The sequence below is a fragment of the Petromyzon marinus genome, chromosome 17 (assembly GCF_048934315.1).
Source record: "Petromyzon marinus isolate PM22_M1 ecotype Great Lakes invasive population chromosome 17, UKy_Petmar_22M1.pri1.0, whole genome shotgun sequence".
In the NCBI taxonomy this organism is placed as follows: domain Eukaryota; kingdom Metazoa; phylum Chordata; class Hyperoartia; order Petromyzontiformes; family Petromyzontidae; genus Petromyzon; species Petromyzon marinus.
In genome coordinates, this window is record NC_133683.1 from 2,143,299 (window position 1) to 2,156,040 (window position 12,742).

The following is a 12,742-nucleotide window of genomic DNA, read 5'->3' on the forward strand; positions in this document are numbered from 1 at the left end:
GAAAATGTAAGCAAATTTCTAAAAATACAAAGTACATACATTCCTGCCAATTTGTCAACAAATGCAAGCTTGGGCAAGGTAGCAACACAACAACCACAGCTCCAGACCACGACAAGACTCCACAAAGTCCCTCAATTGCATTGCATTAAAATTGAACGTTTAATGAGCGATATTTGAAATAGCGTTACCAAATGACAATATTCCCTTCGAATACCTGACTAATGAATGAGGCTAAGACGCTTGCAGTAATGTTCAAATATGCATCACAAGCCATTCAGAAGTGGTAGGCCTCACGTGACCACAGGGCACCACAGTGGCAATATGTTAACTACCTCGCTTGGTACGCAGGAGGCCGTGGATGCAATCCCGACCCTGTCGCCTGCTGTATATTTTGAGGTTGCATGTCTCTCTCACTACATTTAGAATAAACATCACGCGTTTAGAGTATTTGGCCTCTATAAATTTCCACGGGATAAGCCACTTCGTTGAAGATAACATTTGTGATAGCCAGGTTGCTTCTGAAAAATAGCTCCATAGCTCAGTGTGGCCTCAAACTGGTAAAATAAAAAATATAGTTTATATTCTTGGTTCTTTCGGTAAAGTCGCATAGACGGGAAACAATAAAATAATAAAAATATATAACAATAAAATTCTCATGACGTTTCGACTGCAACACAAGCAATCATCAGGTGATGATGATCATCATCAGGTGATGATGATTGCTTGTGTTGCAGTCGAAACGTCGTGAGAATTTTATTGTTTAATATTTTTATTATTTTATTGTTTCCCTTCTACGTGACTTTACCGAAAGAACCAAGAATATGAATCCCTGCATTCACGAAAGCTTTAAATCAAAATATAGTTTAGTTTAAAAGTTATAGTTTGAGAACGGCGGTCCGATGGGAGGGAGTGAAGGGGTATTGTGAGGAGGCGTCATCGTGAGTGGAAGCTGCTGGTGGGAGCATGGGAGGTGTGGGGAGTGTGAGGTGCATCGGCATTGTGGAGAGGGAAGGGGTGAGAGTGTTGTAAGCGATGGGCCTGGGGGAGGAGTGGTGGATATGACGATGTGGAAGCTGTGTCGGTGATGAGGTGTGTGCTTGAAGTGAGGATTACATGGGGAGCGGTGCCGAAGTGGTTAGCGCACCGTGCGACGGGACCCGGCGACCCGAGTTCTATTCCCACTCACGGCCAACATCGGTGACGAGTATCTGAACCAATCTCGGTCCCATCCCAGGTCTATTCTGCCTTAAAATGAGTATCCAGGTTCGGTGAATGGGAGGAGACAAAGGCGGCCAGGCGTGGTGCTGGCTACCCATCCCATCTCAGCGTGTCACCCCATGGCACCTGGGTAATGGAGGTGGTGATGAAGATGGTGACGACAGTGATGATGATGTTGATGACGATGGTGATGACGAGTCACTCACTCAGATTCACAGAGCCACACTCAGAGACTCACAGTCACTCACTTAGACTCACAGAGCCACACTCAGAGACTCACAGTCACTCACATAGAATCACAGAGCCACACTCAAGAGACTCACAGCCACACTCAAGAGACTCACAGTCACTCACTCAGACTCACAGAGCCACAGACTCACAGCCACACTCAGAGACTCACAGTCACTCACTCAGACTCACAGAGCCACACTCAGAGACTCACAGAGTCACTCACTCAGACTCACAGAGCCACACTCAGAGACTCACAGAGTCACTCACTCAGACTCACAGAGCCACACTCAAGAGACTGACAGTCACTCCGAGAATCACAGTCACTCACACAGACTCACACTCACTCAAGGAGACCCACAGACTCACTCACAGACTCACAGAGTAACTCACACACAGACTCACACTCACATACTAGTTCTGACACACACACAGACTCGCAGAGTAACACGCACTCAGAGACTCACAGAGTCACGCTCAGTCACTCACTCAGGGACTCACAGTCACTCACTCAGAAACTCGCACGCACTCACAAAGCCACACTCAGAGATTCAGACACTCACTCAGAGACTCAGAGCCACACTCAGAGACTCACGGTCAGTCACTCACTTAGAGACTCACAAAGTCACTCACTCAGAGACTCAGAGCCACAGACTCACAGAGCCACATTCAGAGACGCACGGAGTCACTCACTCAGAGACTCACAAAGTCACTCACTCACTCAGACACTCGGAGACTCACACAGACTCAGAGTAACTCACACACTCACAGACTTACACAGTAACTCACAGTCACTCCCTCTCAACTCAGTCTCACCGGGTAACACACTCACAGACTCGGAGTAACTCACATGAACTCACAAAGTAACTCACTCACACAGACTCACAGACTAACAAACAAAACATTGCTTAATGTAGAGTGGCAGTCGGGATGGCGTCAAATTTTTCCATGAATACGTTGGCTACAACCGGAGATAGGGGGGAGCCCATTGGGGTGCCCTCAGTTGGTTTGTAGAAAGTTCCATTCCAGGTGAAGTATGTGTTGGTTAAGCAATGTCTCACCAGGGGGGGTACATCAAATTTGAAACTGACGCCATACAGACTGCCACTCTACGCCCGACCTTATGGAAGAGGTACGTGGATGACACCTTTGTCATCTGGCCACATGGCCAGCCTGCTCTAGACCAATTCCGCGACCACATCAATTCCATACACCCAGCCATCAGATTTACCATGGAGGCCGAAAAAGATGGCAAACTACCATTTTTGGATGTCTTAATTAAAAGGAGACATGATGGTTCAATGAGCCACTCTGTCTACAGGAAAGCCACCCATACAGATGCTTACTTGAAACCGGATTCCCACCACCATCCATCCCAAAAGAACTCCCTCATCAAGACTCTATACCATAGAGCCCAATGCATTTCCGACCAGGAACACATTACCAGTGAACTCAAGCACGTACACCAGGCTCTCAGGGCTAATGGTTACTCCGACTACACAATCTGCAAAGCCATCACTCCAGTCATGAAGAAGGATTCTCTTGTGGAGCCACTCAAAACCATCACCTTACCCTACATTGCAGGGGTCACTAAAAATATCTCCAAAATCCTGAATAAACACAAGATCCAGGTCCGATTCAACACAATACATAAAATCCGTGATCTAGTTCCATCTGTAAAATATGCTGTTCCAGACATACAGTACCCGGGCGTTTATAAACTAAAGTGCCTCTGTGGTAGAAACCAAACGACGTATCTCGGACCGCATCCGTGAACATAAAGCAGACTTGAAACACGGTAGGACGAACTCCTCTGCCGTGGCAGATCACTGTTATAATTCAGTGGGCTCACATGACATTGACTTCTCCAAGACGGAGGTTCTTTGCAAACCAACCGGCTACCATGAGAGATTCGTTCATGAGGCCATTCACATATACAAGCACAGAGACAATTTCAACCGAGAAGATGGATTCTGGCTTAGTAACCATTGGAAAGATGTTTTAAACCATTTCCGTTCTTAATTAATTGTATTTTACGATGACCTTCAGACCGCAGCTCTTTCACCAGCATTGACTCTTAATACCTCTCACACCACGGTTAATGGTATGGTTTACAACATGGAGTATAATAGCGCCTCGCAGCTGTCTCTCTCCCCCTCCTCTGTTCCGACCTTGGATGAACTCGTCCGTCTGAATGGGGCCCGTAGCTATCTGTGTTGCTAAAGTTGAGGGTAAGAATCCACCCATTTTTTTCGCCATATAGCATTGTGATATATAACGACTTATTGTTGGTAGCTTAGCTGATTGGAGAATATAGAGTTTATTGATAACATTAAGGTAATTTAGTTGTTTTATTGGTTCACTATGTAGTATTCATTATACATTGTATTGTATACCCAGTTACTGTGAATAGCTCAGATGTGTAGACCTTGACTTCAACATAGCCATTTCTGTGACCAGTCACTAGCTAGTCACTCAGTTATTTCAATGCTAAATTCGCCTAGGTATTTCAATGCTAAATTCTCCTGTTTGATTTGTACTAGGTGCCTCGGTGAATGTGTATGCTCTGACTTTAAACATAGCTATTTCTGTGACCAGTTACAAGCTAATCACTCAGCTATTTCAATGCTAAATTCTATTCATAATAACGGTTTTTGGGGTAGATCGCGTTTATTTATAAATGTGTCGTAACCCTCCACCACCCGACACGGCCAATCAGCAAAAAAAAGTGTCACGTTGACAAAAGACAAATAATTCACTACTTTAGCCCACCGGTGTGTTGAAGAGTGAATCCACATTTACAGTTTGAGTACGACGTTTCGCTGGTAAATACTTCCAGCATCATCGGGCAATTCGCCAGAATGGTAAAGCCCTCGCTTGCTCCCGGTTTTATATAGAGCAGCAGGGTGACGTCATCACTTAACTCATATCAGGTGCAGTGATTAGAGGCGGAGGGGGGGGGTAATGTAATTATATAATCGATTAGTAATCAGTCATTGGTTATGATTAGTAATGAGTTGTAGATTAGTAATTCTTTAAATCAAAATGTAATGTGTATTATTTAATAATACGCTTCCAGGCCGCACTAAGCCGGTAGCTGTCAGAGCGATTAAAGTTATTCTTGTTCCTCTCAATTTCAATGGATTCTCTAATTAGTCTTTGCCAGTAATAATTAGTTTTACACACCACTGCAACATTGTCAAAATCAATTGAGTGTCCTTGTTGACAAGCATGTTCTGCCACTGCCGACAGTTGTGTTTGAGATAATTTAATATTTCTCTGATGTTCTTTTAGTCTTACACTGATGTTACGTCCCGTCTGCCCAATGTAGCAGCTGCCACATGAACAATTAATCAGATATACACCTTCTGTTGATAGTTTAGGTAATGCGTCTTTAGTGCAAGATACTAGTTTTTGAATTTTGTGTACTGTACCAAATCTTACTGTAACGTTTTGCTTTTGCAAAACGCGGGCTAATTTGTCAGTTACTCCTGAGATATATGGAATTTTTATTGTTTTAACAATCTGGTCGCTTTCAGCAGTATTGCTTTGCGATCGTGATTTGGCATTCAGTGCTCTGTTAATTTGAGCATTATTGTAGCCATTCTGTCGTAGTGCGTCTTTAACGTGTTTAATCTATCTCACTAAATTCTATGCTAATTCCTTTGTCAAGGGGTGCCTCTGCGGATGTGTATGCTTTAACTTAGCTATTTCAATGCTAAATTCTATGCTAATTCCTTTGTCAAGGGGTGCCTCTGCGGATGTGTATGCTTTAACTTTAACATAGCCATTTCTGTGACCAGTCACAAGCTAATCACTCGGCCATTTCAATGCTAAATTATATGCTAATTCCTTTGTCAAGGCACTTTGTTTCTTCTGACACAGCTTAAAGGTCGTGATCTGAACGTGGCTTTTTTCACTCCAGCGCTGTCCTACCAGACAGTCTCGTCCTTTCACCTGATGAAGGCCGCTTGTGTTGTGGCCGAAACGTCGTGAGAATATTATTGTGTTATTTTATTTTATCAATTTATTATTTTATTCTCATTCTACGTGACTTTACCGAAAGAACCAAAGAAGATGAATCCTTGCAGTCACGAAAGCTTTAAATCGAAATATAACTGCAATTGTCTGAGGACTTTGAGTGCACGAGTTATGTGAAACAGTTCTCGGTGGCAATTGTTATTTTGTTAGTTTTAGATGTTTGTTTGGCCTCCTCCATACAATTGTCCTACTGGTGGTGTATTTAATGGGCTGTGAGCTGCTGTTGGTCATTGCTGGTCGATGATGATGATGATGTGTGGATGTTCAGAGTTTGGACGTGGCGGTGGTGGGGAGGTGAGGACAGAGAACTTTGGGCATAACCCCCCTGACTCTACTCCACATTATCATCATCACATTCAACCTCCTCATTATCTCGCTGCTGCTGCTGCTCATCATCATAGACTTCACAAGGCAGCAACAGCAGCAGTAGTAGTAGTAGGATGTGTGTGGTGGTGGGTGCCTTGTGTTTCGGCTCTTAGCAATGTGATCACAAGTTCCACATCGATACCCACACACGCCTCAATTACATTTTTTGGCGGGAAAGTTTATTTAAAATCTTTATTTAAAGCAGTCCTGGGCACAATGTGAGGAGATATGTGTTGCTGGATGTTGCTGTGCTCGTGGATATGAAATAAAAGCGAGACCACTGTGTGTTGTAAGGACAACATTGTGGTGCTCACTCTGTGAGGAGTTTGTGTGCACCTTCCCAGGCAGGGTCGCCATCCGAGCCCCGTGGTCTCATCGCGACCTACCTAAGTATTGCTTCCTGCGTGTCTGCCGCATTATTACCGCTGATTTAAGTTGTTGTCGCTGTCCAGCTCATTATATGACCGCTCCATCTTCGTGAACCAGCGTGTTGGGACGCTAATTCACTACTTTGAAGGAACAAACGCGTGTTGTAGGATGTGGCAGTGCATTTGTCCGCGTGGTTGTTGATACTGCGAAGGGGCAGTGGTGGCTGCTGAAGTGCGACTTCTGGAGCTTCTTCCTCCTCCTCCACACATTATTTTAAGTACACCACAGTACTTACAATAATTATTAGTCCATCTGTGGGTTGTATGAATGTCTCCTAACGCCGTGTTGGTCACAGGAAGTATTTGACTATACTTCACCATTCCTGGTGGGTGAGGGCTGGGGAAAGCCCTCCGATTCTATCCACCACACGGGGAATGTTAACAACACGCACTGCGCTTCTGGTCAAATAACTCGCACGGCATGGCAAGGCCCTCATCCAGCAGTGGATGGACCAGGGCTGCCCACGCTGCCTGCGTTGTGTTTGTGAGCGAGGGTGTGGGGAGCGGTGGCGCAGCGGTTAGCGCTACGCTGCGCTACGAACCCGGCGACCCGAGTTCGATTCCCGCTCACGGCCACCAACACCGGTGACGATTATCTGAACAGGTCTTGGGCCTCCCCTAGGTCGACTCGGCCTCAAATGAGTACCTAGTTGCGGTGTGTAAACATCGCCAATGGGGGAGACAAAGGCGGCCGGGCGTGGTGCTGGCCACCCACCCCCTCGTGTGCCGTGCCGGCCTTCGTAGGTGCTCGCTAACAGCACTTGCCCCTACAGTCTGTTAAGGGTTCACTGGGGATCTTTGTTGTTTTTTGTTAGTCTGTGAGTCTGTGTGAGTGAGTTACTTTGTGAGTTCATGTGAGTTACTCCGAGTCTGTGAGTGTGTTACCCGGTGAGACTGAGTTGAGTGGGAGTGACTGTGAGTTACTGTGTAAGTCTGTGAGTGTGTGAGTTACTCTGAGTCTGTGTGAGTCTGAGTGAGTCTCCGAGTGTCAGAGTGAGTGACTATGTGAGTCTCTGAGTGAGTGACTCCGTGTGTCTCTGTGGCTCTGTGAGTCTGTGTGAGTGAGTTACTTTGTGAGTTCATGTGAGTTACTCCGAGTCTGTGTGAGTGAGTTACTTTGTGAGTTCATGTGAGTTACTCCGAGTCTGTGAGTGTGTTACCCGGTGAGACTGAGTTCAGTGGCAGTGACTGCGAGTTACTGTGTAAGTCTGTGAGTGTGTGAGTGAGTGACTTTGTGAGTCTCTGAGTGTGAGTGTGCGTCTCTGAGTGTGGCTCTGTGAGTCTGTGGCTCTGAGTCTGAGTGTGCGTCTCTGAGTGAGTGACTGTGAGTCCCTGAGTGTGGCTCTGAGTCTGTGAGTGTGGCTCTGTGAGGCTGTGGCTCTGAGTCTCTGAGTGAGTGACCCTGAGTCTCTGAGTGAGTGACTTTGCGAGTCTCTGAGTGTGGCTCTGATTCTCTGAGTGAGTGACTTTGTGAGCCTCTGAGTGAGTGACTGGATCTCTGAGTGTGGCTCTGTGAGTGCGTGCGAGTCTCTGAGGGAGTGGCTGTGAGTCCCTGAGTGAGTGACTGAGTGTGACTCTGTGAGTCTCTGAGTGCGTGTTACTCTGCGAGTCTGTGTGTGTCAGAATTAGTCTGTGAGTGTGAGTCTGTGTATGAGTTACTCTGTGAGTCTGTGTGAGTAAGTCTGTGAGTGAGTCTGTGGGTCTCCTTGAGTCAGTGTAAGTCTGTGTGAGTGACTGTGATTCTCTGAGTGACTCAGTGAGTCTCTTGAGTGTGGCTCTGTGAGTCTGAGTGAGTGACTGTGAGTCTCTTGAGTGTGGCTGTGAGTCTCTTGAGTGTGGCTCTGTGAGTCTGAGTGAGTGACTCGTCATCACCATCGTCATCAACATCATCATCACCGTCGTCATCATCTTCATCACCACCTCCATTACCCAGGTGCCATGGGGTCGACTCGCTGAGATGGGATGGGTGGCCAGCACCACGCCTGGCCGCCTTTGTCTCCTCCCATTCACTGAACCTGGATACTAATTTTAAGGCAGAATAGACCTGGGATGGGACCGAGATTGGTTCAGATACTCGTCACCGATGTTGGCCGTGAGTGGGAATAGAACTCGGGTCGCCGGATCCCGTCGCACGGTGCGCTAACCACTTCGGCACCGCTCCCCATGTAATCCTCACTTCAAGCACACACCTCATCACCGACACAGCTTCCACATCGTCATATCCAACACTCCTCCCCCAGCCCCATCGCTTACAACACTCTCACCCCTTCCCTCTCCACAATGCCGATGCAACTCACACTCCCCACACCTCCCATGCTCCCACCAGCAGCTTCCACTCCCGATGACGCCTCCTCACAATACCCCTTCACTCCCTCCCATCGGACCGCCATTCTCAAACTATAACTTTTAAACTAAACTATATTTTGATTTAAAGCTTTCGTGAATGCAGGGATTCATATTCTTGGTTCTTTCGGTAAAGTCACGTAGAAGGGAAACAATAAAATAATAAAAATATAAAACAATAAAATTCTCACGACGTTTCGACTGCAACACAAGCAATCATCATCACCTGATGATGATCATCATCACCTGATGATTGCTTGTGTTGCAGTCGAAACGTCGTGAGAATTTTATTGTTTTATATTTTTATTATTTTATTGTTTCCTTTCTATGCGACTTTACCGAAAGAACCAAGAATACAAACTATATTTTTTTTTATTTTACCAGTTTGAGGCCCCACTGAGCTATGGAGCTATTTTTCAGAAGCAACCTGGCTATCACAAATGTTATCTTCAACGAAGTGGCTTATCCCGTGGAAATGTATAGAGGCCAAATGCTCTAAACGCGTGATGTTTATTCTAAATGTAGTGAGAGAGACATGCAACCTCAAAATATACAGCAGGCGACAGAGTCGGGATTGAATCCACGGCCTCCTGCGTACCAGGCAAGGTAGTTAACATATTGCCACTGTGGTGCCCTGTGGTCACGTGAGGCCTACCACTTCTGAATGGCTTGTGATGCATATTTGAACATTACTGCAAGCGTCTTAGCCTCATTCATTAGTCAGGTATTGGAAGGGAATATTGTCATTAGGTAACGCTATTTCAAATATCGCTCATTTAACGTTCAATTTTAATGCAATGCAATTGAGGGACTTTGTGGAGTCTTGTCGTGGTCTGGAGCTGTGGTTGTTGTGTTGCTACCTTGCCCAAGCTTGCATTTATTGACAAATTGGCAGGAATGTATGTACTTTGTATTTTTAGCAATTTGCTTACATTTTCTCCATCTTGCCTCTCATCGGTTTTGGAAATAGCTCGCTGACCCTCCCCTACTGGACATATGTGAAAAAGATCTTCATAGCTCATCGGATTCCTCCAGGATATAAAATAGATTCTGATTCTGATTAATCAGTGGCGCTGCGAACAAACTATTCCCTCTATTGCTGCGGGAATCTGCATCCACACATGATCAAGCACCTCTGTCTAATGCAATACACATGGTTCCTTTGTCATAGGCATGTAATTCTGCACCCCTGTCTAATGCAATACACATGGTTCCTTTGTCATAGGCATGTAATTCTGCAAATGTGCAGAAATGTCTACCGTATGCGACTTACTCCTGACAAGGTTAGACTATTAAACGTGAACTGTTGTGACACGTCTAATGTGTATTGTGTGGTCGTTAGCACAGAAAGATGCATCTGGTAATGTCCTAATGGACCAAAAATAGTAAAAAGGAGGCTGGGTCTGTGTTGTTCAGAGTGACCACCATATACAGACTCCTGTACGTACAAACGAGTTCGGTTCCATAGGTCTGTTCGTAAGTCGATTTGTTCGTGAGTCCAACTTTACTCCCGTTGATTTCAAACACGTTTTACGACTTGTACACTAAACACGGGGAATGGCTTTAACAGTTGCCTCTGGTTCTTCACGTTCTGCAGATGTAGATGCCACCATCACCACCTATTGTGCGGTGGTTGAACTTGCGACTCTCGGTCCGAACAGGGAACTGGACATACGGACAGGTTTGATCATTCGTAAGTCGAATGTTCGTAAGTAGAGGAGTCCCTGTGTAGTGGCATAGAATCGTAATGTAACAGCATAGCGCCTGCTGCTGGCAGGGAAAGGGATCTGAGGCTTACGGCCCTGACGTCAGCAGGCCAGGTTATACACAAGAGGGGGATCTAGGGAAAGGTCGCAGAAGGGGCACTGAATTCATAATGATACAATAATTCAGTAACACTGTACAAGTGTACAGCACGTCAGATCATTACATGGCCTAACCCTGGTTGGAAACACCGTGGGAGTGAAGAAGAAGATGGATTAATAATCATTTACATTTGTAAGGTGCATTTCATCCGTATGCCACCAGACTTAAATTGGAGTGTCTAAATTCCCTTTGCCCACCAGAATGAACAGACCTCATCTTTTCCACCCCTGCAGACTTGGTATTAAAGTAGATACATGCTAATGTTTACAAAGTAACGGACTCTTGACCAATTTCATTTCCACATAAATCAATCATTCGGAAATAGGCCCCACTATACCCCACCGACTACAGCACTCTAATCTTGCCTCCTCGTTTTGCCTCTTCCACCTGCCTCATGCTCGTCAGCACCGCCTTTCGTGCAGCCATGCGGGTGTGAGGTCATCATCACGAGAGGCCGTGCACTTCATCGTTCGCACGCGGCGGAGGAACCACTGAAGTCAAACTTTTACATACGTGCGGTTTAGTGGGGTCATTTCCGAGCGAACTCGGTTTGAAAGTGTTTATCGTTGAATGTGGAAGGGTTTGGGTTAGTTTTCGGGTTACCACCTGTTCCACTATGGAGATCAAACCCAGACCTATGTTTCAGTCTGTCTAGGTCTGTCAACAACCATGCAGTAGTAAAGTTCAGCACAGTACCGGTACCAGATCTCGGTACAAATTAATTCATGCCACCCAAACACAGATGCCAATTCACAGACTGTCTCGGCTGGACCGGGACAGGAGGTAACCCAAGGGTAGTGGGAGGATAACCGCTTTGTGAGCTATTTGTAAGTAATGCGTTTAGAGTATTTGGCTACTATAAATAAGCCACTTCGTTAAGCTATAATTTGTGGCCAGGTCGCTTCTGAAAAATAGCTATATAGCTCTCAATGGGCCTTACCTGGTAAATAAAAAATAGTTTACTTTAATGGTATACATACTTGAATTTTACTGCGGATGTTTTAAAACATGTCCTGTCTAATTGTCAACTTTGTTTGAATTTCAGTGGGAGAAGATGCTTCTCACACAGACGTTAAAGCAGGTACCAGCGTCCACCTGAAGCTACTGCAGTGTGCGCCTCATATAGGATTCCATCCATTACTGTTGGTGCGATGGTTTGGATTTTCAAGTTGAAATCTCCTAGTTCATTTTATTTTTACCCAGGCGATAACGCAATTGTCAAGGGTAGTCCTGTTTGGAAGAGGCATCCTTGTCTCTTGAGTTCCACATCTTGGAGAGGATGTGATTAGTCAGCATCGATGCCATTGTAGTTGGTGTCACGCATCATGCGTGCATTCTTAAATTACTGACGCCGACTGAAGACTGAAGATGCAAGTGTGCCATCTGACAATGATAGTTATGAAGCCATTTTTTGCCATTGCCAATCTTCCTTTGTGCTCTGTCAGAGTCTGGGATAACACTGCCTTGGTGAAGTCCCCTGGACTTGTGTAATTTCTGTATCAATTTTTTTTTCATTTTGAAACCTCTGCTCCACTTCCTTCAATTGCATCCATCTGCACCTCCGATTAGCACGGCTGGCTGACGTACGGCGCGAAAGAGGTTCAACGCACATACCTACAAGGAGTGTAAATTCATACGGTGCCAGAAACTCTGCACGAGTTCGTGCCGCGTTCTCCCGATGTTGCCGTCGATGTTTGTCCAGAGACAAGCCATTCGTTGCCACGCGCGAACCTGTCTCACCTCCACAATCACAGGGCCGAGTGTGTGACGTGTCCGGCAAGCCGTGTGATGTGTCTGCGGATGATAATCTTCAGCAGAGGCCTGTGCCTTCTTCCACAGACGCCGCGCAACTGACGCCGCTCCCAGCACCGCCGACCTCTGCTTCCCCGGCCACGGCCACGGGGAGTTCCTCTCCTCTGCTGGACACCCCGTGTGCTGGACCTGCTGCTCCACCACACTTGCCTGCCCACTACACAGGCACAAAGAGGTACGGGCAGAACTAATGCATAAATGCTTTCAACATAAGTTGGAGAGAGCTGAGCCTTTCTAGGAATTTGGCAATGCTTTCCCACCTGTGACTGCTCCCGATATATGACTCGAGAGCATGTAGGTTTTTCTTGCAGGCCACACACACACACATGAATTATGTGTTTGGTATTATCTCATGGAAAATAATAAGTTGCACAAGGGACAGGGTCATGCCCCATTCATTCTGAACGATTAAACCAAACTGACCCACGTTCACACACGAG